The sequence below is a fragment of the Lithobates pipiens genome, unplaced genomic scaffold (genome assembly GCF_037356315.1).
Source record: "Lithobates pipiens isolate NorthernLeopardFrog02 unplaced genomic scaffold, aLitPip1_a1.2 Scaffold_27, whole genome shotgun sequence".
NCBI classification, from domain to species: domain Eukaryota; kingdom Metazoa; phylum Chordata; class Amphibia; order Anura; family Ranidae; genus Lithobates; species Lithobates pipiens.
Window position 1 is genome coordinate 197,026,022 of NW_027507788.1, and position 24,381 is coordinate 197,050,402.

The following is a 24,381-nucleotide window of genomic DNA, read 5'->3' on the forward strand; positions in this document are numbered from 1 at the left end:
GCGTTTGTCCCAACGTAAGGCCCTTGATCGACGGATTAGCATTGATTGTGCGGATGTAGGGTTCCAATGCTAGGATAAATAATATAGGGGATAGAGGGCACCCTTGACGCGTGCCGTTTCGTATAAGTACTGGTTCCGACAGGGTTCCATTGATTTTGAGCCGGGCCGTCGGGCTTCGATAGAGTGCAGAGATCCAGGCCATCAATTTTGGTTGGAAACCCACCCACCTGCATACTGCAAACATGAAGTCCCATGCCACTCTGTCGAAGGCCTTCTCCGCGTCCGTAGACAGGAGAAGGCCCTCGACAGCATCCCCCCTAATACAATGGAGAAGGTTTATCGCCTTAACCACATTATCCCGCGCCTCCCTCCCTGGCATAAAACCCGCCTGTGTCGTCCCGATTAGTTCGGGTAGCAGAGTGTTCAACCTGGTAGCAATAATTTTCGATAAGAGCTTTATGTCTAAATTGAGCAACGAAATCGGTCGGTAACTGGAGCAGGAGTTGGGGTCTTTCCCAGGTTTAGGGAGCACTGTGATGTGCGCTAAATTAAAGGAAGGTGAGGGTTCCTGGTGTGCTGAGAGGGAATTTAAAGCGCGGAGCAATGGCTTCGTCAATAAGGGTATAAAGGTCTTATAGTAAATAGCGGAAAAACCATCTGGGCCCGGACTCTTGCCCGTTTTCAAAGATTTAATAGCCCGGATTAGTTCCGATTCCTCAATGGGTTTATCTAGTTCTGTAGCGTCGTCCACTGATAGGCCTGGCATGCCGCTGTTTTACGTAGATATTGGTCTATGATCGCGCATCTCGGCCCTTCCACCGTCGCCGGTTTATGCGAGGGTGGAATGTTGTAAAGCTTAGAGTAAAACCTATGGAATTCCGCCGCAATGCCTTCCGTGTCGTGTATTAGCCTGTTTTCCTTGTTTCTGATCTGGATAATGGTGTTGGAAGACCGTACGCCCCTCAAAGCTCGTGCCAAAAATTTGCCATTTTTGTTCCCGTGTTCATAAAAGAATCCTCGCCGAAAAAATAATATCCGTTTAGCCTGTAAGTCCAGTTTATCCTGGAGCGCCTTGCGCGCAATAAGCAGGTCATCAGCCCGAGCAACCGCCATCGATCGTTTGTGTTGAGCTTCTAAATCCCTCACTTTTATAAAAGCCTCTTTCAAATCCTGTTCCGTCGCTCTTTTCTTTTGTGCCGCCAAGCCTATCAGCCTGCCCCTGAGAACGCACTTGTGTGCCTCCCATATAGTTAAATGGGAAACATCCTCGGTGGTGTTCTCTCTAAAGTAGTGTTGTATAGTTTCTCTAATCTGGTCTAGGATTGTAGGATCCGTCAGTAATGTTGGGTTAAGTCTCCAGCCGCTCGACTGTGGGCGTGAAGGTTGTAATGCGAGGTTCAAAGATATCGGTGCGTGATCCGAGATCGATCTCGTCCCGATATGCGCCTCTTTAAGGTTGTTCAAGTCCCTTTGTGTCACAAATAGAAAGTCGATACGAGTATACTTGTCGTGTACAGTGGAAAAGTAGGTGTAATCTCTGTCCAGTGGGTGCAAAACTCGCCATGAGTCCGCCAATGTTAGAGAGTTCAAGATAGTTCTAATCTTTTTGAGCTTACGATAAGTGATAGCGGACTTGCCGTCCGAGGTATCCTGGAGGGGATCCAACGGAACATTGAAATCCCCACCCAGGATTATGCACCCGGCGGCAAACCCAGCAAGTTCATCAATCATGGTTTGGCAAAAACTCACATGTGCTGTATTTGGAAAATAAACGCATGCTAACGTAACAGGGAGCTTCCCGACTGTGCCCTTGAGGAATAGGTACCGTCCCCCCGGATCCGCCAGCTGCTGTGTGAGCTCGAATCCAGAGTCTCTCCCTAACAGTATCGAGACCCCTTTAGTCTTCGAGTCAGGGTTAGCCGCATGAAAGGCTTTAGGGAAAAATTTGTCAGTCATTTTAGGAATGGAATCAGCCCTAAAATGGGTTTCTTGCAGAAACACGAAGGACGGCCTCCCCTTCCTCAAGTGGCGGAGCAGTTGCGTTCTTTTATGCGGTATATTGAGACCGCGCACATTGTGTGAAACCACAGTCGGGTTCTGGCCTAGAGCAGAGTAGATCATTATGTAATAGATAGAGGAGGGAGGGGAAAGAAGAGGGAATAGAACAGAATAGGAACAAGTAAGGGAGTGGGTTTAGGGGAGGCCAAGAGAGGCACGAGGGATTGAGGGGAGAGAGAGGGTGGGAGAGAGAGGGGGGGAGGGGGGGAGAGAGAGGGAAGGGGAGAGGGAAGGAAGTGGGGGAGAAGGGGGGTAGAGAAGCCCACTAACTGACACCAAGAGAGTGGGTCAAGAAAATTCAGTTAACAACCTCCAGGGGGGTGGCCCCCAGAGGCAAAATCTAGAAGTGGGGCCGTAGATTGGCCCCCCCAGCGACAGTCCCCAGGGCAGAAGAGAGCCCCAGTGAAGCCGCCCAGGGTACCACTCCACGATACCCCTTGCGGGGGAAGTGGGAGAGCACTCAAAGCAATGCCAACAGACAGAAACCCAGTCAACCCGGGGTGATTAATCCGTCTGCAATTGCCAATCATTCTCCGCATCCCCCCAGCCCCTTAATATGAAGCTTAATTATATTCGTGCATAATAAAATTAACAACCGTAACCAACCCATTCATTGGGTGTAAAAAGAGAAACCTTATACCACAGTGTTAGTACTTATCTAGAATAAAGCAGTTCGGTCACAGCTACATGCCAACCATTGTCCTCCTGTGGTGAGTAAAAAGGTAGAGGGGAACATAACAACCGGTCGGACGGTCCGCCCGGTCTGTAGCAGGAGCGCGTCCGTGTGAGTTCCGAAGAAGCAAGTAGACACCGCAACAAAGAAGGAGGCGTAGAAATCGATCGGCTGATCCGTCCGATCCATCGCAGGGGCGCGTCCGTGCAAGGTCCGAAAAAACATGTAGGTACCGCAACAACTTAAAGGTATAAACTGGGTACGAAGCGAACCAACGAACGATGTACAAAAGAAGAGAAGGAGGGCCGTTCGGACCACGACTCCATTCCAAGCACAACCGCCTATAAGATCCTAAGGGTGATATAAGAGTTCTTCTTACCGACCGTTCATCCTTCCTGAGGTGGATTCATCTGTAAGGCCCTCGGAGCGGAGGAGCGCCTGGGTGTGGTGCTCCGGCCCGGTGTCGGCAACCTCTGGAACTTCCCCTTCTTGTGTGGGGGCTTAGAGAGCGTGGAATTGGGGGAATCCGGTGAGGGCTGAGTTGCTGGGGCATAGTGAAAGTCCTTGTACCAATCCGGGAGATCGATCGGTGGAATTTGAACTGCCTGGCAAAAATCCGGTAAGTCATCCGGTGTGCGTAAGAACAGCTGCCTGCCCATGAAAGTGACATGTAGAGCAAAGGGAAACTTCCATTTGTATGGGATATTTTGCCTGCGTAGGGCTTCCAGCAGGGGACGCAGCGCACGCCTGTTACTCAGAGTTATGGGCGAGAGGTCTTGAAAAATGGAAAGTTCAGTTTCATTAAACGAAATATGTGCAGCATTCCTTGCTTTGGCCATAATGTCCTCCTTCAGCTTGAAGTCAGAGAGACAGCATATTACGTCCCTCGGTGGTGCTGTATCAGCGGGTCGTGCCCTCAGGGCACGGTGTGCCCGAACAAAGTCTATTGGCGTGTCGGTTTGTCTCTCTAGTAGGTCGTTGAATACATATTGAAGGGCGGAGGGGATGTTATCGGGCTCCACCGATTCCGGTATGCCTCTCACCCTAACGTTGTTCCTCCTCCCCCTGTTATCCAAGTCCTCTAATTGCCTGTTCATCGCAATGAGATGGGCTGTGTGGGAATCTGATATTCTTTCCAGGCGCGTGATAGCTTTGTCCCGTTTGGAGCCTGCCCTCTCCACCCCCTCCAGCTTCTCAGATATGGAGAGAATGTCTGCCTTCAGCTCAGTAATGGCGGATGAAAATGTGCCCTTTATGTCCGCCGCTATTTTCATCATGTCAGTCAGTGTAAGGGGGTGCTCGGCTTGCGCTTCCCTTACCTCCTCCTCATAAGCGGATTGCGAATCATCACTGAGCTCGTCCTCTCCACGAGGCAGCGCCATCTTGGGCAAGGCCTTAGTGCGGCGAGGCTGTGATTTGAAAATGTCCGGGATGTTCCTGGCTCCGGAGGTCGGTGTGGGACGGCTCGAGCGGCTGCCTGAGTTGTGGCGGGTGAGCCTGCTCATGTTCGCCGGTGGTTACGGTGGTAAACGTGCTGTCGGGGCTGAGGGTTTAGCGGAGCTCACCTAGTCTGCTGCCATCCGCTCCGAGCTCCAAGCCACGCCCCCCCCCATCGGACATTTTTGACACATTTTTGGGACCATTGTCATTTATACAGTAATCACTGCTATATAAATGCAGTGATTCCTGTGTAAATGACACTGGCAGTGAAGGGGTTAACCAGTGGGTTGCAGTGTAGGGGTTAAGTGTTCCTAGGGGCGTGTTACTAACTGTGGGGGGGTTGGGCTTTCATTTAGTGAACACTGATCTCTGCTCCAATCACATGGAGCAGAGATCAGCGTCACTAGTTGCTAGGCAGAATGGAGAAATGTTGTTTACAACGGCACTTCTCCATTCGGCCGCTCCGTGAGACGATCGCGGGGATGCCCGCGGCGATCGAGTCCACGGGTCCCGCGACCGGACTCACGGGGGTCCCGACCAGCGGGAGCGGCGCGCTCCCGATGGCAGGGCGGCAAATTTAAAGGGACATACATGTACGCCCATTTGCCTGCCCGTGCCATTCTGTCGACGTACATCGTCGTGCGCTGGTCGGCAAGTGGTTAAAGGGGCCTTTTGTTAGGGATTCTGTCTTCATATAAGATATTGATTTGAGCCTCCTTCCCCTTCATTTTCTTCTTTTTTGGGTTGCTATCTCCTTTACAATAGTACAGTGCATATATGACTGGTAACGTGGTGTGTGGATAAGCTAATTCCATTATTTATACACTGGCACGAGCACTGGGAAATATAACCTGGGTATTATATTATAAATAAATTGGTAATTCTGGTATAGGTAGCACCATAAGCCCTATAATAACATTATAAATACCGTATATACTCGAGTATAGGCCGACCCGAATATAAGCCGAGGCCCCCAATTTACCCCCAAAAAAACTGGCAAACTTATTGACTCGTGTATAAGCCGAGGGTGAGACATGCCTGTCCATCCCTGTGTGTCCGTCCATCCCTGTGTGTCCGTCCATCCCTGTGTGTCCGTCCATCCCTGTGTGTCCGTCCATCCATCCCTGTGTGTGTGTGTGTCCATCCATCCATCCATCCCTGTGTGTGTGTGTCTCCATCCATCCATCCATCCATCCCTGTGTGTGTGTGTCTCCATCCATCCATCCATCCCTGTGTGTGTGTGTATCCATCCATGTGTGTGTGTGTGTGTGTGTGTGTGTGTGTGTGTGTGTGTGTGTGTGTGTGTGTGTGTGTGTGTCCAGCCTACCTGTGTCCCGAGCCTTTGTCCCGAGCCTCCGTCCCGTGCCTTGCCTCCTTGCCTCCGTGCCTTGCCTCCGTGCCTTGCCGCCGTGCCTTGCCGCCGTGCCTTGCCGCCGTGCCTTGCCGCCGTCCCGTCCCGTCCCGTGCCGTGCCTTGCCTTGCCTCCGTCCCGTGCCCTCTTCGTCGGCGCCTCGGCGGCCATTGTAAAATTCAAAAGCTGCGCCGCCGCCTTCGCCTGTGATAGGCGGAACACTGAATTTCCCAGCAGCCTGTGTTCCGCCTATCACGTACATCGTATCATCCTCGTCCGTAGTACGAGGATGATACGATGTCCGTGATAGGCGGAACACAGGCTGCTGGGAAATTCAGTGTTCCGCCTATCACAGGCGAAGGCGGAGCTTTTGAATTATAGAATGGCCGCTGTCTGTCTGCTCGACACGCTGATCGAGCGGGCAGACAGCGATGACTCGAGTATAAGCCGAGGGGGGCACTTTCAGCCTCAAAAAAGAGGCTGAAAATCTCGGCTTATACTCGAGTATATACGGTAACTGTGGCAGGCTGTCTGTAAATGGTTAAGGACACTGCTGATTTATTACAAAAAATAATCACTGATGTGACTATACCAAACTCTCCCCAGACAGAACTTCTCTTTGTTATTTCTGGTACTCTCAAATATATTTAGAAAGATATATTACAGATTTATTTTTTAACAGCAGCCCTGGCAGTTATCCCACACCACTGGAAATCAACACAGGCTTTGAATCTTTTGGAATGGGTTTCTGAGATGGACTTTATTGAGCATATGGAGGCTTCTAATGTACATGAGAACTGGGCACTTAAGATTTATTAATTACTTTATTTTGAGCAAAATAAATCGATCAATAAAATATTTAAAAATAACATTGGAATATCCTTAAAAATTACAAGTTATTAGGGCCCCAAATACCTGAAAAAACTAAACTTATTTTTAAAATGGCTCCTGAATTGTAAAACAAGATGGCACCTACTTTAATTGAACAGCCAAAACTTATTGAATTATTTGGATCCATGAAAGGCATCTTTCCCGGTAAAAGATACCTTTTTGTGGTTAAACTAGATGGACTTGTGTCTTTTTTCAACCTGACTAACTATATACCTGGTGTGCAGAACATGTAGACACAATATTCATTGGACTAACATCTTTAGATCGTACGTCTCTCACCAAAATAATTTAGAAACAATAGAATGTTACTTATAACAAGGTCTATTTATGCCTTTAAATCAAGAGATTTATTTTGGATTCCATTTAATACATTTTGATCAAAACTTCACATTTCTGGATAAAATTTATTTTCAAGTATGGGGAATTGCTTTTTGCAAGGTTTTTGCTGAGCTTAGCAAACCTTTATATGGGTTTGTTTGATGAATGCTATGCAGTTGACGATGAGGAGTTTGGGGTGAATCTTCTCCTATATCATAGATTCATTGATGATGTTATTTGTGTCTGGAAAGGTGATCCATCATCCATTGATAATTTTGTTTCTGGTCTAAATACAAACACAATTCCTAAGGCCCGGTTCACACCTATGCATGTTTTTGTGCGCCTTCAGTTTTGTAAGAAACACACTACAGTCCATTTAACATCGTTTCCTATGGATGTAGTTCACATCTGTGCATTTTTTGGAAAGGGCCGGGGACTTTTTTCTGTTTTTTGTTTTCTCAGGCTGGATTCACACTTATGCATTTTTTGTACTTTTTGCATTTTGCAGATTTGCACTCCAGAAGGTGTTCCATAGGAAACCATGGTAAATGGACTGTAGTGCAAATCTGCAAAATGCAAAAAGCACTAAAAATGCATAGGTGTGAATCCAGCCTTAGACTGCAATGGATCACAAACGTGCATTGAAAAATCCAAAATGCACCTGGAATATGCAACCTGCATAAGTGTGAACCAGGCCTTATAGTCCCGCTTCAGGGACCAGGTGTACATTTCCACATGTATGATACTTCTTACTCCCATGACCAATTTCCTCCTCTGGACTAATCCATACCTGCTTAAATACCCCTGCTATGGAAGCTCCACAGGCCAAATGGCAGACACACCACAGCATTTTAACCCTTTACATTTATTGAAATTGATTCAAGAATCAATTTATCAACCTGGCCAAAAAAGGACGTACCTTCTGGCATTCAAAGGGCCATTGTATGTCACAGTCACAGTCTTATCCACATCCACATTTTTTGTCTGTTTGCTTGTATACATATTTTTAAAATAATCTTTTAATAAACAGAAGTTTTGGTTATACTGCACTATGGGAGCCAATTTCTTGTTTTTATGAGGATTATGAAAATGACATCTATCACAACCCGGATATCCCAAGGCTGCTCGAGGAACTGCAAAGTGGTTACCTGCCAACCTAAGGAGCTACATGCGCATTGCCCCTGTAGGGGTAGTAGGATCAGGTGAGTGGGGACCCTTGAGGGGGAGCACGCAAGTCCCCTGTCAAGATTATGCGATCACTAAAGTCACCTGCTACAACTCCTCGAACACGCGGATGAACAGTCACCGTCATTGGGATGAATGCACCTATGTGTTTTCTCTACAGGGTGCGATAAACTGCATCTTGGTGTCATTTTTAATTTTGGTGCGATTTTCGATTTTTTTCTGTTTTTTGGTGTGATTTTTTGCATTTTTTTAAGGTTTTGTTTTGCATTTTGGGTTTATTTACACCTTGATTTTATGATTGGGACACTATATGTATACACTTATATGTTTTTGTATATGGTGCGATAATTACATTCTGGTGTGACTTTGGTGCGATTTTTTATAACTTTTTTGTTTTTTGGGCACCAGAGTGAGAACCAGGATCTGTATGTGTAAACATTCCAGTTCGTTCAGGGGAGTAGAGAGAGATTGTGTGTTCATACTAACTATGATCACTGATCTCTCTCTCCTCCTAGACAGTCCCATCCCACTACAGTTGGAACACACCTAGGGAACACAGTTAACCCCTTGATAACCCCTAGTTACCCCTAGTGATAACCCCTTCCCTGTCAGTGATATTTATACAGTAATAAGTGCATTTTTATAGTATAGTTGTCAGTGGTCTCAAAAATGTGTCAAAAGTGTCCAATTTGTCCGCCTCAATATCGCAATCCTGATAAAATCACAGATTGCCGCCATTACTAGTAAAAAAAAAAAATTATTAAAATTAAAATGCCAAATCTATCCCCTATTTTGTAGACGCTATAACTTTTACGCAAACCAATAAATATACTTTTATTGCAATTGTTATTACCAAAAATATGTAGAAGAATACACATCAGCCTAAACTGAGGAAAAAAATTTGCTTTTTTGAAAAAAAATTGGGGATATTTATTTTAGCAAAAAGTACAAAATATTGTGTTTTTTTTTTTTTAATTGGCGCTTCTTTTCGTTTATAGTGCAAAAAATAAAAAACACAGAGATGATCAAATACCACCAAAAGAAAGCTCTATTTGTGGGAAAAAAAAGGACGTCAAATTTGTTTGGGTACAACGTTGCATTTTCGTGCAACTGTCAGTTAAATAGACACAGTGCCGTATTGCAAAAAATGACCTGGTCATTGATATTCATACAATATCTTTGACTTTTTGCAATAATAAATATCCCAAATTAAAAAAAAAACAACACATTTTTTCCTCAGTTTAGACTGATATGTATTCTTCTACATATTTTTGGTAAAAAAAAAAGCAATAAGCGTATATTGTTTGGTTTGCGCACAAGTAATAGCATCTAAAAAATAGGGAATTGATTTATGGCATTTTTGTTACTACTTAGTAATGGTGGTGATATGCGATTTTTATCAGCACTGCAATATTGCGGTGGACAAATTGGACACATTTTTGGGACCAATGACAATTATACAACTATCATTGCTATAAAAAATGCTGTGTAAATGTCAGTGGCAGGGAAGTATTTAACACTAGGGGGCGATCAAGGGGTTAGCTGTGTTCCCCGGGTGTGTTCTAACTGTGGGGGGGGGATGGGAATGACTAGGAGGAGAGAGAGATCAGTGTTAATACTTAGTATGAACACACAATCTGTCTCCTCTCCCCTGAGAGAACCAGGATTTGTGTGTTTACACACACAGATCCCAGTTCTCACTGTGTCACGAGCGAACGTGGGTGCCCAGCCGTCATTGCGCCCGCCAGGCACTCGCATCGGCTGCCAGTGCTGGACCCCTAGTGCTCAAAAGGCAAAGCGACGTACAGTTACCTTGTTTTGCCCAGGGAAGCAAACCTGCCACAGTGCAACTGCAACAAAGGGGTTAAAGAACACAACATACAAGGATATGGGAAATAATTATTGACACTGGCACACATACACCTACACAGGTTGTACTGGATGGACCGTTGTCTTAATTCAACCTTACCTACTATGTATTGCGTGAAAAAAGACAGGTTACATAATGTTAAACTGCTGAATTTGGAAAGCTAGGATGAGTTAAAAATATGATGAGTTAAGAATAGAGACAACAAAAGGCCAAAATTGTTAAAGAAGAGACAAAAGATGCTTCAGATACTAAAGCTGGCAATGCATGGATCAAATTTTGAGCTGGTTGTACACAAGTCGATCTATTGATCTTTAAATTGACTTGTGTACAACCAGCTTGTTGGGTTTTTACAGAACAATCAGTGCATACTGCCAGCAGGGAAAGCTCCCCACCGGCAGAATACAATAGCGCAGCGGGAGGATAGGCTCATTTTTTTTAAATGAAACCCGCTGGTTGAACAAAACCAAAAAAGAATCATATATGGCCTCCCTTGGTGTACCTTTCACTCATCATTTTAAAGCTGGAGCATTGACTCTTAACCTACAAGTCATATGACCAATGATACTAATTTTGTTCACTCTACTTCAAATCAAGACAGAAAAAAATGATAAAAGCTAATGGACAGTATATGAAAGGAATAAGGCTCAATTATCTATGCTGTCTTTTATCTCAAATAGTTACCAGAAAGATTCCTATAAAGAATGTGCTATATATTTCTACTTTTGAAAGTGACCTTCTGTCAGCGAAGAAGCTTACCAAGCATGGAAATGTAGGGACATTCAGAAGCAACAGCTGTATTATCACAAAAGGAAACCACATAAAGCTAAAGAAAAATCACGGACTAACTGTATTTACACCTGGCATTGTTGCCGTGGAAACAGGAATTTTTTAAACTTTTAAGAAACCAGATGAAGTTTAGGGATGTCTCGGTTTTGGTTCGGAACATGTGTTTAAACTTTGCTCTACTCGTTCGGACATTCACCTGAGCGCCAAATATTTAGCTTGCTTGGCAGAAGCTGAAAGCCACACAAACTAGTGATTTTTCTACCACTGATATATATATATATATATATATATATATATATATATATATATATATACAGTATCTCACAAAAGTACACCCCTCACATTTTTGTAAATATGTTATTATATCTTTTCATGTGACAACACTGAAGAAATGACACTTTGCTACAATGTAAAGTAGAGAGTGTACAGCTTGTATAACAGTGTAAATTTGCTGTCCTCTCAAAATAACTCAACACACAGCCATTAATGTCTAAACCGCCGGCAACAAAAGTGAGTACACTCCTAAGTGAAAATGTCCAAATTGGGCCTAAAGTGTCAATATTTTGTGTGGCTACCATTATTCTCCAGCACTGCCTTAACCCTCTTGGGCATGGAGTTCACCAGAGCTTCACAGGTTGACACTGGAGTCCTCTTCCCCTCCTCCAAGATATCACAGAGCTGGTGGATGTTAGAGATCTTGTACTTCTTCACCTTCCATTTCAGGATGCTCTACAGATGCTCAATAGGGTTAAGGTCTGGGGACATGCTTGGCCAGTCCATCACCTTTACCCTCAGCTTCTATAGCAAGGCAGTGACACTCCCACCATCATGCCTGACTGTAGGCAAGACACACTTGCCTTTGTACTCCTCACCTGGTTGCCGCCACACAAGCTTGACATCATCTGAATAAAATAAGTTTATCTTGGTCTCATCAGACCACAGGACATGGTTCCAGTAATCTCAAGTCCTTAGTCTGCTTGTCTTCAGCAAACTGTTTGTGGGCTATCTTGTGCATCATCTTTAGAAGAGGCTTCCTTCTGGGAAAACAGCCATGCAGAAAAGTTTGATGCAGTGTGCAGCGTATGGTCTGAGCACTGACAGGCTGACCCCCTGACCCTTAAACCTCTGCAGCAATGTTGGCAGCACTGATACGTCTATTTCCCAAAAACAACCTCTGGATATGATGCTGAGCGTGTGAACTTAGCTTCTTTGGTTGAACCTGGCAAGGCCTATTCTGAGAGGAACCTGTCCTATTAAACCGCTGTATGGTCTTGGCCACCGTGCTGCAGCTCTAGTTTCAGGGTCTTGGCAATCTTCTTATAGCCTAGGCCATCTTTATGTAGAGCAACAATTCTTTTTTTCAGATCCTCAGAGAGTTCTTTGCCATGAGGTGCCATGTTGAACTTCCAGTGACCAATATGAGAGAGTGAGAGCGATAACACTAAATTTAACACACCTGCTCCCCATTCACACCTGAGACCTTGCAACACTAACGAGTCACATGACACCGGGGAGGGAAAATGGCTAATTGGGCCCAATGTGGACATATTTTTACTTAGGGTTGTATTCACTTTTGTTGCCAGCGGTTTAGACATTAATGGCTGTGTGTTGAGTTATTTTGAGGGGACAGCAAATTTACACTGTTATACAAGCTGTACACTCACTCACTACTTTAAATTGTAGCAAAGTGTCACTTCTTCAGTGTTGTCACATGAAAAGATATAACAACATATTTAGATACTGTGTGAATATATATATATATACCTGCCTTTACACGCACATTAGCACATTAGCTTTAATTGCATCTCAGTCTTATACCATAGGGTTCAATATTGAGTTGGCCCACCCTTTGTAGCTATAAGGAAAAAATAAATTTTCTGGGAAGGCTGTCCATAAGGTTTAAAGCCCCGTACACACGAGCGGACTTTTCGACATCCAAACTCCGACGGACTGAGTCCGGCGGACTATCCGCTCGTGTGTGGGCTGCAACAGACTTTAGCTTCGCAAAAGTCTGACGGACTTTAGAAATGAAGCATGCTTCAAATTTTCCCGACGGAACTCCGCCGGACCCAGGTCCGATGTAGAAGTCCGCTCGTCTGTATGCTGTTCCGACAGTCCTAAAACGACGCATGCTCTGAAGCAAGTACGAGACGGAAGTGCTCGGTCTTGTAAAACTCCAGTTCGTATTGGAAGTAGCACATTCGTCATGCTGCAAATTCTGTGCTCGTTTAAATGTATAGCGCATCTTCTTTATAATGCTAGAAGAACGAAGCCTTTTTATTTATAATGCTAGAAGAACGAAGTTGCTTTGCTGCTCATATTCACTCACAGAGTTCTCACCAAACACATTTCTGTTTTATTTCTCCTCATCTCATGAATGATCTTGTTTTTATTTTAAAGCCCCATCTCAATATTTTTTTTTTTTATGTTTTTTTTAATAATTTTTTTTACTCCATATTTTTGGTACAATTCTTTACCATATTTTTCTTGTGATCTCCATATTTAATTATTCTGTCAATTAAAACCCAAAAAAAAAAAAAAAGTTGTTAACTTGACCGAATAATTAAATATGGAGATCACAAGAATAAAAATGTTCATGATTTCACCCAAAAATATTGATGAAAAAATTACTCCAAAAAAATTAAAAAAAACAAGAAAAAATGTTGGTGACTAATTTTTGGCCTACATATTTTTGGTACAATTCTTGACCATTTATTTTTTATTGTGATCTCCATATTTAATTATTCTGTCAATTAAAACCCAAAAAAAAAAAAAAGTTGTTAACTTGACCGAATAATTAAATATGGAGATCACAAGAATAAAAATGTTCATGATTTCACCCAAAAATATTGATGAAAAAATTACTCCAAAAAAATAAAAAAAAACAAGAAAAAATGTTGGTGACTAATTTTTGGCCTACATATTTTTGGTACAATTCTTGACCATTTATTTTTTATTGTGATCTCCATATTTAATTGTTCCGTCAAGTTAAAACCAAAAACTTTATTTTATTTTATTTTTTTTTCATTACCACAATAACCTTTTTATTTTTATTCTGGTGACAAGTTACCACAATAACATTTTTATTTTGTTTATAACCTCAAGGAGGTTAGTGTCCCTTGTTAATTTCACATTGTCTTTTATAGAAAGGTATTTGACCAAAAAACACATAGGCAATTATATTTTCAAACAAAAATATCCATTTATTCTGGTTCTACAAACAAAAAAATGAAGGCAACACTGGAGAAAATTGTGACATTTCTGTAGCCTTTTGGCCCCAGGGCAAACGTGAAACTATGTGGACAAGAAAATTCAAATATTACAAAATCAAATATGGTCCCAGAATCCCAGACATCAAGAGCAGCATCAGATGGTATATATGTCCCCAGGCTGTGGTTGGTCGGACCAGAGTGAAGCCAGGTCATCACCTTCTTCTCTTCGCTCCACCCTTCACTGCACCCTTCCCTGCAGACTTCCCTGTAGCCTTCCTGGGAGGCTGTGTCTCCGGTGGTGGACTCGTGGCAGGAGGAGGAGGAGGAGGAGGAACAGGAGGAACTTGCTCCACAATAGTACTGTTGGCCGATAAATCTCCACTGAGCCCCTTCTGTAAGGACAGGAAAATTAGCCTTTCGCAGTGGAGACGTTGGCCCATCTCTAGTTGCTGGAGCCGGCTGGCAATGTAGCAGCCGTAGGCCTCTTCTGCGTCAGGGGGGCTGTTTAAAACATTAGTCGCCTCTCTAATTAGTCGCAGGGATTCCTCCTGTGCCTGTGTATTTTTTTTGGCCCTTTTGGATGGAAGACGGAGGGGAGGCACTTGAGAAGTCGTCATGCTTCTACTAGGCCCGGCCACCTCCTGCCTGACAGAGGGCATGGACTCCTCCTGGCTGAGAGTGGGCATAGCCTCCTCCTGCCTGCCACTTTCACCACCTTCCTCCTGGCTGAGCTCCTCCTGTGTATAAAAAAGGGACATTGTTTTAGTTTTTTGTTCATCAATCCTAAACATTTTTCAGCTCCTGACTTCAAAATTCGGTTAATACATATAAAAGAGTATCATTATGACACCACTATTTCTTGTTTCTGCTGGTGACAAACATTTGTGGCCACTACTGTAAATTGATATGTCCAAATTTTCACTATTTTTTAACATCAATAATAGCGTACAAATTCGAATAACATCTAGTTAACATCATTAATATTCTGAATATCACTATTTTTGGGAAAAAAATACCTGGCTCCAGCTGGGTGCATCCGCTTCCTCCAGGATGGAAGGCTCATCAGCCTCTGCTGAGGTGGAGGGAATGCTGCAGGGAAGGGTGGAGGGAAGGGTGGAGGGAAGAGTAGAAAGCGACTCCCTGGGTCTACACCGGTCGTCCAGGAACCGTAGCTTTTCAAAGTACCACAGCCTGGGTACATACACATCACCTGGTGCTGCTCCTGATGTTTGGGATTTAGCGATTTTCCTCTTTTCCTTTCGGAACATATTTTGCAATATTTGAATTTTCTTATCCACAAAGTCCACGTCTGCCTCTGGGATCCAAGTCTGCACAAATGTCACAAATCTCTCCAGTGTTGCCCTCCTTACTTGTTTATTAAAATAATCCTTGTTCTTGGTATGCCACAGATTAGACATTTCTTCATACTTGTCGATAAACAGACTTAAAAATTCTGGATCCCTGAATTTTTTATTCATTTTTCTGCAAGACAATACACAAGCCAAAAAACATAATGTTAGCTCAGACTCTCCTAATCTTAGCCCAAGATAGACTCCAGGATCTGCCACTTATTTGGGGAAATGGTTTAAACTTACCTTCGTTTTTCTTGCTCCCAACTTCTGTTCCTATTTTCGCAAACGAACATACGACATGTGATTTTTGTCGTTATATACAGTGCGTACGCGTAGAACTACGCCTGCGTTGCCCGCCCCTGACGTTCTTTTAGTCAAGTTCATGGTTTCCCGCCACTTTCTGCGCACTTAACGTCCGTACGACATGTGCATTTTGTCGTAAGACCCAGTGCGTACGCGTAGAACTACGCCTGCGTTGCCCGCCCCTGACGTTCTTTTAGTCAAGTTCATGGTTTCCCGCCCTTTCTGCGCACTTAACGTACGTACGACGTGTGATTTTGGCGTAAGACCCAGTGCGTACGCGTAGAACTACGCCTGCTTTGCCCGCCCATGACGTTCTTTTAGTCAAGTTCATGGTTTCCCGCCCTTTCTGCGCACTTAACGTACGTACGACGTGTGATTTTGGCGTAAGATCCAGTGCGTACGCGTAGAACTACGCCTGCTTTGCCCGCCCATGACGTTCTTTTACAAGAATATTTCCCGCCCCCTTTTCTCTACGGTGCGCAGTAGGAGAAACATGGCGGAAACACAACAGGTGCTTGATATGAACGACTCCAGTAGTCAGGAATCCCCGGAGCCACAAACGTCCCGATCCGGAAAGAGGAGATTTAAGGCCTCAAATATGGCATTTCAAGAGATGGTGGAGATGGTGGGAATCTTGCGAAGTAGGGATTATGATGGCAAGCATGGACCATACACCCATCCGAACTTGCGCAAGGCCAGAATCATGGCCAAAGTAGTTAAGACCCTGCATAATCGTTTTGGGGTACGACGGTCAAAAGACCAATTGAGGAAACGGTGGTCCGACCTGAAATTGAGGGAGCCGGATCAATACAGAAGGATCAAGAAAGTTCTGAAAAAAAGTAAGTACTTGTCGTGTGTTCCTATTTTATGATTATTGCATACAGATCCATATGCTTTACCTTTGTACAATGTAAAAAATTGCTGCTTTCATGTTGTATACAGTAAAAGAATCGTATCGTTTTAACAAACCCTCGTAAATTGTTCGTGGCAAACCTCGTTTATGATACAGGGTTTGAACAGCATTTTTTGGGTGTGTAATTTTTAGGACACAACAAATGATTAGGACATTGTGGTTTAGATGTGTTTCAAAATACAATGACTAGAAAAGAACATTCAGTGTAATTGAAGGAGAGGACACTTGGCAGCTGGGTAAAAACACATCTGCACTCATGAGCAAAGGTGTGGGACACCAGAGAACATTTATTAGGGTAAACCACACGCCACACGGGGTTCCCTGGTATACTTGGGGGGGGGGGGGTTGGGCATGTGTGAACCTTGGCACAAAAACCTACTTATTAGCTTTTTTGGCAAAGTGAATTGATTTCTCATGTCTTCACATTTTGCATCTCTTCATAAACCGACAATTGTACAACACTTCTAATCAAGGTTTCATCTTCCTAGTTCTGGCCTTAAATATCTGTGTGCTAAAGTATACCTTTTGGTTTGTTAATTTCTCATAGGGGAGAAAAGCCTCACAAAGCAGGATCCCAGGGACCGCCATCCTTGCCAGCAGGAATGTGAGGTTAGCCCCATCCCCCCCGTGGATGTGCATGTGGAGGAAGGAGAGGTGGAAGAAGGAGAGGAGATGGGCACCCCACCAGGTGAGTGTCTGACACCACAGCTTCAGGTAATCGATGTATACCTGCATATTTCCAAACACATGTTTTTACATCTATTTTAGGTGATGTTGTGGTTGTGGAAAGCGACACATTTCCAAGCACCAGTGCCCCCCCCGAGGATGTCGAGGAAGGAGAGGTTGAGGAAGGAGAGGTGGAGGAAGTAGGGGAGCTGGGCACCCCACCAGGTGAGTGTCTGACACCCCAGCTTGTTGAAATCCATGTATGACTGCCTAATTTTTGACCCAATTTTTCACATCTATTGTAGGTGATGTTCTGTTTGTGGAAAGGGCCCCATTTTCCAGTGACAGCGCACAAAGGCTGATTGGCCAGATAATGGGCTGGAATGGGGAACTAGATGACATGCGAACTAGCCTGGATCTCATGAAGACTCAGATTGACAATATGCAGCTGGAAATGAAGAACATGATCGATATTTTGGGGAGAATATAATCCGTTTCTCCATAATATCGATCATGTTCTTCATTTCCCTTGTTTTAGTTCAAAGATTGTTTTACTTCACCAATTTTTACGATTGTGGCTGATTGTTGTTTTATACATTTTTCATATTTTTTCTAGAAAAATAAAAACCACAAAAAAAAAAAAAAGTTTATAAAAAATTGAAAAAAAAGGAAACAAAAAAATGTTTGGCAAAGAAAGTTAAATAAACCCCCCAAAAATTTTAGATCACTAAATATTCAATGGCACATGTGAATGTGGCCAAATTAAAATTTTGAAGAATCAAGAATGTGTGGCGTATTCTTTCAATGCTTAATACCAGTTTGGGAAAAGGGATTTTGTGTATCCAGTGACAATGGGCCTTATTGAATTTAATGAAAATACACTTGGCACTACAAGTACACTAGGATAACATAGGAGACAGCACAAACCAAAAGCAAGCAAGAAAACACATTTCAGATTTGAGGTTATTTTATTATTTTCCTCTTTTTTAAAATTAAATATTGGGTGGCATTGCAATGGCCCCCCTACCATTAAAATAAGTGACATATCTCTCACGCACTTCCCGTGCACTTTGGGGGGCCAAGCCAGTACGGCCAGTATCCAGGCCTGTCATGGATTCTGGCCCAACTCCAGCCTCCGGCATTATTCCTGAGAAATATGTAGTGGAATATTTGTGCAAAAAGTTGTGCAAAATGCAGCACGTAAGGATGACATGGTTCAGTTTGTATTCCGCTAGGTTGAGATCCGTCAGAAATACACGGAACCGGCTGGCCATTATGCCAAAAGCATTTTCCACCACTCTTCTCGCTCTGGCCAGCCGGTAGTTGTAAACCCTCCTCTCCGGGGTGAGGGCTCTTTGGGGGAATGGCCGCATTATGTGGTTGTCCAGAGCAAAAGCCTCATCCGCAATGAATACAAAGGGTAGTTCCTCCACATTCTCCGAATCAGGTGGCAAGCCCAGGCCACCTGTCTGTAGACGGCGGTAGAACTCCGTCTCGGCGAAGACTCCTCCATCCGACATGCGGCCATTCTTCCCCACGTCCACATAGAGAAATTCATACTGTGCCGACACCACCGCCATTAACACAATACTGTGAAACCCCTTGTAATTAAAAAAGTATGACCCCGAATGGGGTGGTGGCACAATGTGGACGTGCTTCCCATCTATGGCACCACCGCAGTTAGGAAAGTCCCACCGGGTGGCAAAATGGGATGCCACAGTCTGCCATTCCTGTGGCGATGAAGGAAACTGGGGAGGCAAAAAGCAGAAAAAAAACAAAATAAGTACTTTGGCACATTAAACATTGTACATTACAACACAAACTTTATTTCACGCTTCTGCCTAGTCACATGACACCGATCGTCTGCTCCCTGTCATTGGGAGCAGTGATCAGGGTCATGTCACTGCTAGCCCATCCCCCAGACAGTTAAGAAAAACACTCACCCAGAACACACTTTAAACCATTCCTTGGCCCCCTTGTGCTTAATAAAACACCTTCACTGCATGTGACATTTTTACAGTAATCAAGACAATTTTGGACAGCATTGATCACTGTATTAATGACAATGGTCACAAAAATGTATGGAAATTGGCCAATGTGTCCGCCATAATGTGGCAGTCACCAGAAAAAAAAAAAAAAAAAAAAAAAAAAAACGGTTAGCAACGCCATTACTATTTTCAAAAATGGCAAGATTTTAAAAATGCCAGCAAAATAGACCATATTTACTAAACGATAGAACTTTAAAAAAAAACAATCAAGAAACGCTTAAATTGTGATTCATTTTAACACATTTTTGTTTACTAAAAGACTACGTATCAGCATCAAATGAGGTCCCAAAAAATCATGGTGATATATTTTTGTGACTATCTTTCTTTAGAGCGAAAAGAGAGAAAAAAAAGCAGATTTAGAAAAATGCATTTTGGGTTTGTTGGTGGTTAATCACCAAAACTAAAAAAGCAGAGGTGATCAAAGACAACCAAATACAAAATCGCTTTGTGCTAATAAAATGAAGATAATTTACTAGGAGGAGCCATGTTACAAGGACGCACAATTGTCAATTCAAACAACGCACTGCCAAATCACCCAAAAAAGTGATGAAGGTCAGGAAGGGGGGGAAAATCATTCCAGGGTTGAAGTGTGTTAAAAATACAAGATATAATTCAACATTAATTTAAGGACACACAGACTCGTTGGAATTATATTAAGTGTGGGGGGGGGGATCCAGTTAAAGGACACACAGACCATTTGGGATACTATTAAGGGGGGGGGGGATTCAGTTAAGGGGACACAGACCATTTGGAATAAGCTTTAAAATGTTTGGTTTTAGGATAAAGCAATAGAATGGAGCTGACAAAAGACATTTTAAGTGACTAGACTAGGTGGATATGGGCCTACCATAGCATGTTGGTGAGGTTTAATGAAGGCAAATATGCATGAAAAAGAAAAAAGGAGCATTAAAAGATTGCAGCATGCATGAGGACAAAGGGGACATTCACAGCATATTGCAATCATGGTAATTAGAGATTGAGGAAAGAAATACAAGGCATTAGCAAACATTAAAGACAATAAAATGTGATGTTAAATGCTAAATCTTACCTTAATATAGTCCTCCTGCAGGACCTGTATAATGGCAGAACAGGTCTCTGGGATAATGATCCCCAGAGCCTGGGGGGAGATGCCTGTCGAGAACTTCAAGTCCTGAAGGCTTCTCCCTGTCGCCAAGTAGCGCAACGTGGCGACGAGCCTCTGCTCCGGAGTGATGGCTTGCCGCATGCAGGTATCCTGCCTGCTGATATAAGGGGTCAGCAAAGCCAGCAGACGGTGAAAAACGGGGTCCGTCATCCGGAGATAATTCCTGAAATCATCAGGATTATTCTCCCGGATCTCACGAAGCAAAGGCATGTGCGAGAACTGGTCACGCTGGAGCAACCAATTCTTCGTCCATGAACTCCTCAACACCCCGTCCAAGGACTGTTCTTGGGTTGCAGAATGAACTACAACACCAAGCGCAAGCAAAGCACGAACTCGACGACGAGTACGTACACGCAACATGGCTTCAAAACGGTCGGATTGTCAGAGCGAACTTAACAGACGTCACTGAAGAACAGCAAGGCCTGTGAAGAGCGACCTGAAAGTCAGCGAGCGCAGTTAGATCGCACTGCAAAATACAGACACGAACTGACTACACGCACTAAAAAACAGATACAAACCTCACAAGCACAAACTGAAAAGCAGTGAAAAACGTTCTGAAAAATACGAGTCTGAAAAACGCGAATCGTCTCTCACCAAACTTCTACTAACACGAGATAAACACGAAATTAGCAGAAGGAGCCCAAAGGGTGGCGCACTTGGTATTGAACTTCCGTTTTATAGTCTCGTCGGACCTGGTGTACGTCACCGCGGACCAGACGGGCGGACTTTAGTGTGATCGTGTGTAGGCAAGTCCGTTGCGTCGGAACTCTGTCGGAACTCCGGCGGAACTCCGGCGGAACTCCGGCGGAACTCCGTTGGGAACTCCTTCGGAATTAAGTCCTCTCGTGTGTACGGGGCATAAGTGTGTGTCTATGGGAATGTTTGACCATTCTTCCAGAAGTGCATTTGTGAGGTCAGGCACTGATGTTGGGCAAAAAGACCTGGCTTGCAGTCTCTGCTCTAATTCATCTCAAAGGTGTTCTATCGGGTTGAGGTCAGGACTCTGTGCAAGCCAGACAAGTAGAAATGGCCATGGCCATATTTTCTAAATAATATCACTGGGGATACCCCACACCTTTGTTTACATTTAGTGTCAGGAACTGTAGTCATCATTCACAGTGAGTTTAGAGATGGGATCAGCCATGTCCATTAGTTTGCAAGTTTTTCTCTTTCTACAAGCTGGTGGGCATAGTTCATCACTGAGTTTTTTTTTTTTGGGTTTATAATAAAAGACTTTTCAAAAAATGTGTGGAATTTATTATTTCCATTTTTTTTTGTGAATGCATAGGGGAACTATGTACCCCAAACCAATTTATGTAGGAGTTGAGGCCATTATTTGGGGGCTCCCTTATTTTTAGAGGGGTTTCCATATTCCACTAACCCCCCCCACAGATAACCATAAGCATCAAGCCTGGGTTTTGGGGAAGAGGTTCTTGCCCTCATCCTACCCCCCCCCCCTGGTAAGGAGGTCTCCCCATGGTAAATGTATTTGGCTTAGTATGGTTCAGAATGTGGCACACGCTCATCACCCCCTACCACTTGGTAAAATTGGGCGTGGTCTCAGCGGAATAGTGGGCGTGGCTCTAAGGTGGTGTGGTTAGCATCTGAGATGAACAAGGGATGGAGGGAGAGGGAGAGAGGGATGGAGGGACAACAGTGCCAGAACCTACACAACAATACAAAGATGTGTATTCTAGAAAGTTTAACAATCAGCAGATAAAGATATTCCAAAAACCTGGTGTTAGCACTTCAATCGTCCTGGCACCATGGTTGTTATGGTGTCAGGATGATTGAAGCACATTATTATTTCTATTATTACATTGTAATGTAAAATGAAATCATTAAACTAACTATAATAAGAAAATGCTAGTGCGCTCCACCTAAGATAACCTACAGGAAAGAAATAATGTATCTAGGAAGCAGCCAGCATAAAAAAGTGTTCTCTGCACCAGAATAGATATATAAATTAGTAAAAATGCGGCGCTACCAAAAATTGCTAAATAAAAATAGTGTATGATAATCTCAAATATATGTGAATCAAATAATATACACTAAATATAAATACAATAAATAATGAATAAATATCAAAAAATGTAAACAAATATACGTGTATGCATTAGACGTGCAAAGATAGTGAATAGAAATCCGTGACAAAATATTCAGACACCTAAACAGTCCACATAGACAATCCAGATGCAAACAAACATAATAGAATATCCAAAAAATTATTAGTGAAATATCGTGAAAAATAAATAAATAGATTAATATTTAGTCCATAATTAAAGTGCATTAGTGACTGATGCCATTGCAAAAATTAATGGATAAAGTTCATGCAAAAAAATGTGATCAGACGATTCCCACACGTGCCAAATCACTGCAAGCTTCAGTGCTTAATGGGTGCACCACCTATTTCCCCCAGCCTCTCACCTCCAATAACTGGTATACAGGCACTGTATAAAGGGTAACTGCTGGCTTCTACTTTGTTCACACTGCTTCACCGCTGATACTGTGAGGATATCTATTACTTGCCCTCCCAATAGCTCCAGGGTTTCCAGGCCATACAGGATAGAAAAACACAGAGGGCTCTCATGTGCAGTAACTTCGCTATTTTATTGAAAGACACAGTAAAATCCACACTTACATTTAAGATCTCAGCAAAATGTGCAGCAGACGCGGACTTCCGGTTTCGGCCGAAAACCGGAAGTGATGGGTCCGACACCGAATTCCTTCCCTGACGCGTTGCGTTACAGAACGTAACTTTTTCAAAGGGTAACATGACACCTACTTCCTGTTACCCTTTGAAAAAGTTACGTTCTGTAACGCAACGCGTCAGGGAAGGAATTCGGTGTCGGACCCATCACTTCCGGTTTTCGGCCGAAACCGGAAGTCCGCGTCTGCTGCACATTTTGCTGAGATCTTAAATGTAAGTGTGGATTTTACTGTGTCTTTCAATAAAATAGCGAAGTTACTGCACATGAGAGCCCTCTGTGTTTTTCTATCCTGTATGGCCTGGAAACCCTGGAGCTATTGGGAGGGCAAGTAATAGATATCCTCACAGTATCAGCGGTGAAGCAGTGTGAACAAAGTAGAAGCCAGCAGTTACCCTTTATACAGTGCCTGTATACCAGTTATTGGAGGTGAGAGGCTGGGGGAAATAGGTGGTGCACCCATTAAGCACTGAAGCTTGCAGTGATTTGGCACGTGTGGGAATCGTCTGATCACATTTTTTTGCATGAACTTTATCCATTAATTTTTGCAATGGCATCAGTCACTAATGCACTTTAATTATGGACTAAATATTAATCTATTTATTTATTTTTCACGATATTTCACTAATAATTTTTTGGATATTCTATTATGTTTGTTTGCATCTGGATTGTCTATGTGGACTGTTTAGGTGTCTGAATATTTTGTCACGGATTTCTATTCACTATCTTTGCACGTCTAATGCATACACGTATATTTGTTTACATTTTTTGATATTTATTCATTATTTATTGTATTTATATTTAGTGTATATTATTTGATTCACATATATTTGAGATTATCATACACTATTTTTATTTAGCAATTTTTGGTAGCGCCGCATTTTTACTAATTTATATTCAACTAACTATAATGCAGAATTAGTGGGAGCCCTGAGTGTGTCACTAGCCATGTCGCCTGCCACCAAATGCCATCAGGTGTCCCCAGCAGAGTCCGTCCTTACATGCAGCCTGTGTCCCATCAAATGCAGCCTGTGTCCCACAAAATGCAGCATGCGTCCCACCAAATGCAGCCTGTGTCCCCCAAATGCAGCCTGTGTCCCACAAAATGCAGCCTGTGTCCCCCAAATGCAGTCTGTGTCACACCAAATGCAGCCTGTGTCCCCCAAATGCAGCCTGTGTCCCCCAAATGCAGCCTTGCCTGTGTCCACCAAATGCAGCCATGCCTGTGTCACATCAAACGCAGCCTTGCCTGTGTCACATCAAATGCACCCTCTCCTGTGTCCCCCAAATGCAGCCATACCTGTGTCCCCAAATGCAGCCATCCCTGTGTCCCCAAATGCAGCCATGCCTGTGTACCCCAAATGCAGCACAGCGGTACTTACCTTGCTATGTGTTCTCCTCTCCTGCGGTGTCTCCTTCCACAGTGGCAATGGAGAGGTCCGTCCTCTCATAGTTCCTATTTC